The following is a 5,274-nucleotide window of genomic DNA, read 5'->3' as shown; positions in this document are numbered from 1 at the left end:
GAGGTAGGCATGGGGCACTGTCAGCACCCGTTCTGTATGTGTCTGTGTTCACATTTCTGTCCATCTCTTTATCCACCTCTGAGCATTGCTCTGCTTCTCTTTGTGTCCTTCTATCTCTGATGTCTTTGTCCATTTATTTAGTCTAGAAACATTCGTTAAGGGTCAACTTCAGTGGTTTATGCCAGGATTATGCATTGTGTGAATCACTGAGTTCATACTGATAATACAAACCGTTGAGATCCCTGCTCATGGAGCTTACATTCTGGTGGAGAGATAAACGGTGTGTGGTGCTACCTTCTATGGGATGGGCAGGAACTTTGGATCTAGAGCAGGGCCTGACACAAAGTTGAAGAGCAGTAAATGTTGAATAGATCCATAGATTGTCAGGAGGTCCCTCTGAAGAAGTTAAGTCCTAAACTAGGTTTGGAAGAATGGTCAGCCACTTCCAGACCCTAGGAAGAGTGTTCTGGGTGGAGGAACAGCATAGGGCTAGTTGACAACTTCTTGCCTCTGGCTGTCTGTCTTGGGGAATTGTGTTGCTGTGTTTCTATTCTGTTTGTTGCCTATGTGATCTTGAGAACCCTAGGGGAAAGTTTAAACAGGGCCCTTTCAGGGTCTCTGGAAGTGAGGTCACTGCAGAGCTGATTCAACCTGCTGGCCTGCTCTGGTGTAACCAGCTGGGCCTGGCTGTTCCCCTAGAGGGAACCCCTCCCCCTCCCCCGCAGCATCAGTCCCACGACCTCTGGTTCCTTCCCAGGGCAGCATCGTACAGTCCGGAAGGAAGTCCTTCGTCCTGTCTAACCACAGGCCCTGCTGGGGCAACCCCAGCCCTTTCCTCTTATTCTGCCTTGTGAGCAGAGGGGAGGAGATGGGCTGTCCCTTCTGCCTAGATACAGAGCCCAGTAGAGGCCTGACAAAGTGGGGATGACAGCACTCTGCAGCTCCAGAGAGGTGAAGCTCAGAGGACAGAGATAATAACTCATCTCAGAAGTTTCTGTGGTACCCCTTATGTCATTTAATCCTCCAGCACCTCATTTTATAGACCGAAACTCAGGTAGGCCCAGAGAGGAAAACAACAGCAAAACTAGGGCCAGAACCCAGTCTCTTGGTAAAATAGTAATAATAATGACTACTGTTTATTACACATTTACTCACTGCCAGGTACTGTGCTAAAACTTTGTATGTGTTTTCTTCTTTAAGCCTCAGCACACCCCTGTGAGGGGGGCACCATCATTATTCCCATTGTCCTCAGGTGAGGAAACAGAGGCTCAGAGCTGTTACATGACTTGTCCAAAGACACCGGGCTAGTTCAGGGCGGAGCCATTAATCTGGTCTGCTTAGCTGCATTCCCTGTGTCCTGAGGACCCAGCGAAGTGCCACAAATGTGTTTTCCAGGGATTTGGGGAGACAGGCTTCAGCTCATCAAATGATGATCCTGAGGCCAACTTGTGCCCAGCTGAGGCTGAGCAGGAAGATAGCCTGGAGGCACAGCACCACCCATTGTCCCCTCTCTATGGATGAAGATTTTTCACCTTTGCCTGCCCTCCTGTGGTCTCTGTTTCTACTCTCCACACTCCAAATAAAATAGCTTCTCTGGCTCTCTCTGCTTTGGAGAGATGGTCTCAGTTATCCCCGTCCACACACACACACAGTTGAATCTTCAGGGCTGGAAGGGCATCTGCTGTCACCATTCCTCATCCCCACCCCTGAACCCCCAGAGGGGCAGATAGGTTGAAACAGCACCACAAGAAGAGAAAGGCAGAGATAAACACCAGCTGAGTACCAGTGTCACAGGAGGATGACATTGGTTTGGAGACACAATGGTGGGTCAGAAAGAAAGGTTTGGGGAGGTACCGCTGAGATGGTCCTCCTGCTGTGGGAAGAGTGAGACTGGCAGCCAGGTGGGTTCTACCTAAAACGAAGCCAGATAGGGCCAGAGCTTCAAGGACTTTGAAGGCCAGAACAAGCGGTTATCCAGGTGACTATAGAGCACCATGAATAAGTTTACAGCAGGGGAGGGACATGGTCCAGTGAGTGGTCTCCAGCCTCAGCTGGGCCCAGGGCCTCACTGCATCTGTCCCTGCACTCTATCACATGCTTCCGGTCCTGTCTGGCGCTCAGTCCAGGAGTGATCCTATCCACACCTTCCTGAAGAGGGCTGGTGGAGGGTGCTGAGGGCTAGAGGAAGGAGACTTTGGGGTTTTTGTTGTTGTTAGCAGGCCTAGGCTGGATTGGAATCTACCAGCCCTGGTGCACAGGGCTGGCACTCCAACCATTGAACTATAGGCACCTAGCCAGGAAGGAGACTTTGGGCTGCTACCCTGACTCATCCACTCGGACCCGTCTGGCCCATCTCCTGTCCTTTTCAGGGATCTCAGTCACCTAAACATATAGCTACAGGGCAACCCACAGCCAAATCTTGAAAATACCAGACTTGGGCGGCACCGGTGGCTCAGTGAGTAGGGTGCCAGCCCCATATACCGAGGGTGGAGGGTTCAAACCCAGCCCCGGCCAAACTGCAACAATAAATAGCCAGGCATTGTGGTGGGTGCCTGTAGTCCCAGCTACTCGGGAGGCTGAGGCAAGAGAATCGCCTAAGCCCAAGAGCTAGAGGTTGCTGTGAGCTGTGATGCAACAGCACTCTACTGAGGGCAACAAAGTAAGACTCTCTCTCTAAAAAGAAAGAAAGAAAGAAAAAAAAATACCAGACTCCAGAGCCATCACCCCCCTTCCTCCAAGGAAGGAGTCATCGCCCATCTCCCTCCATGTGAGACCCAGGCCCCATGTCTGGGGCTCTCTCCCCTAATGTCTCTGGACTTCATCCTCTCTTCCTTTGCCCTCGTCCCTTGGTTAGTTTAGGCCACCATTGCCTTTGTTTGGATCAGTCCCATAGACTCTTCCCTGGGTTTCTTGGTCTAATTTTGTCCACCAGACCTGTTCTCCTGTGTCGTACAGGTCCTTGTGGGATATCCAGGGTGATTTCCAAGGGCAGCTAGAATTCTGTACAAAATCTGAGCGGGAGATCAAGATTTTGGAGTAACATATAAATTATCTCATAGATACATATAGAGAATGAGAACAAATTTCCAGAACAAATTTCTCTCCAGATCCTAAGGACATCCCAAAGATGCCTCAATTCCAGTCTGGGCACAATAGTTCCAATCTGTAATTCCAGCACTCTGGGAGGCAAAAACAGGAGGATTGCTTGAGCTCAGGAGTTTGAGACCAGCCTGAGTAAGAGTGAGATCCCGTTTCTACTAAAAATAAAAAAATTAGTGGGGCATTGTGGCAGGTACCTGAAGACAGCTACTCCGAGGCTGAGGCAGGAGCATCTCTTGAACCCAGTAGTTTGAGGTTGCTGTGAACTAAGCTGATGACATGACACTCTACCATGGGCCACAGAAACTGTTTCAAGACAAAATAAAGATGTCTCAATTCATCCTACCCCAAACTGACCTGTTTCCACACACACCCTGCTGCTCTTCCTTAGGCTCCCTGGGTGAGACTTGACACCACCCACTTTCCCCAGCCAGACCCTTGGGCACCATCCTCAGTCTTTCTTCTCCCTCACTCCCGACACCCTTAGTCCTTTCCTAACTCCTATCACTGCTGTCCCTGGACATCTCCCATGTTCCTCTACCTCTATCTTCCTCCACCTCCATGTCAGCAGCCTTTGCCACAGTGGGTCACTCATTCCTTCTAGAAACCACTTCTTCCCTCAGCCCTGCTCCTGGGTCACTTCCTTCTCACTGGCCATCAGCTAACGATGCCTTCCAGAGTCTAGATGTCAGAGAGCCCTGGCACTTTCTTGAGCTACTTGTTCTCTTTAGGGGACCCCATGGAGTTTTGCGGCTTCAAATTTGGGATCACCTCCAAACTGTTCCCATGAGATGGCGCCTCTCCCCTGAAGTCCAGGCTCATGTATCCATGAAATGACATTCTGTTGTCTCTGCAGAGATTCTAATAAGCACCTCAAACTTCAATTCCTAGGGTACAGCCCTCAGAACAGTGTGAATGCTGAGCTCAAGAGATGTTGGTGTTGACTGGCTCTCCTTTCTCCCATGAGTTCAGCCCCAGCATCGCTGGTGTGGATTAGCATAACAGCAGGGAAGGACAGTCAGGCAGAGGGGACTCCTGCTCCAAGGCAAGAAGGAGAGCAAGTTTTGGCTTGGCTGAAAGCCCAGAGTGTATTGTGGGGATCAGATAGTAAAGACCTTCCATTTAAGGCACAGACTTTGTCCTGAGAGCAATAGGGAGCCACTGAAAGGTTTAAAGCCAAAGGGAGCACGTTTGATTTTTTCATTTCTTTCATGTCATTCTTTCTCTCATTTGCTCCATCCATCCACAAGTATCATTTTCCCCCTATTGGAAAGTGACCCTAAAATAGTAAAGAACAGCTGGAGGGACAGGGCTAGCTGGTAGGGAGACCAGTGAGAGGCTGATGATGGAGTCTAGCTCAGGTAAAGGAAGGGTCCTTCTTAGGGCAATGGCCACAGAAGTGGAGATGAGAGCCTTGACAACTGAGATGTGGGGTTTGATGGGTCAGTCCAGGTTCCTGGCTTAGGAGCCCTAAGCCCAGAGGTAGGGAGCCACGGTGGGAAGAACCATTCCTTCCTCCTGGGTGATCTAGAAAGTGCATCAGGAGCGGTTTGATCTGGTTTTAAGAGAAGACTAGAAATTCAGCAAGCAGAGAGGCATTGTAGATAGAAAGGATGGTATGTTCAAAGGCCCTGAGGTAGGAGGAAGCTCAGTACCTTGGGGGAACTAAAAACTCAGTAGAGTTGAAGCTCAAGGGGCCAAGAGGGGTCTATGGTTTGAATACAGCCCCCCAAAGCATCTGTTGGGACTTAATCCCCAAGGCAACAGTGTTGGGGCATTGGGGAAGGGTTACCCGGGATAAAATACCTCCTTGGGCAAGTGGGAGAAGAATTTAAGGAGAAGCTGGGGAGGGGCAGACCCATGAAGTTTGTGTTGGGATGGCTTTGGAGTATGCCCCTCTGGGAAAAGTCATTGAAAGATCCCAGAGGGATACTTCTGGGGTTCAAGGGGAGAGGGAGAGAATCTTCAGGGTTCTGGCAGGAGAGGCATTCCCTTACCATTTAAGGAATTGAATGAAGCCAAATAAACAAATAAATTCCCCTCAGAACAATTCAGCGTCCCTGAAACAGCCCAGTCCTTCACCTACCCCAGAAGATAGGTGATAAGACCTTCAGGCTTGGCTCGGCTCCTATAGCTCAACCGGCTAAGGCGCCAGCCACGTACACCTAAGGTGAC

Source organism: Otolemur garnettii, unplaced genomic scaffold (assembly GCF_000181295.1).
Source record: "Otolemur garnettii isolate 467f Iridium unplaced genomic scaffold, OtoGar3 scaffold00204, whole genome shotgun sequence".
In the NCBI taxonomy this organism is placed as follows: domain Eukaryota; kingdom Metazoa; phylum Chordata; class Mammalia; order Primates; family Galagidae; genus Otolemur; species Otolemur garnettii.
The sequence above is the reverse complement of the archived record's forward strand: the minus strand, read 5'-3'. Positions refer to the sequence as shown.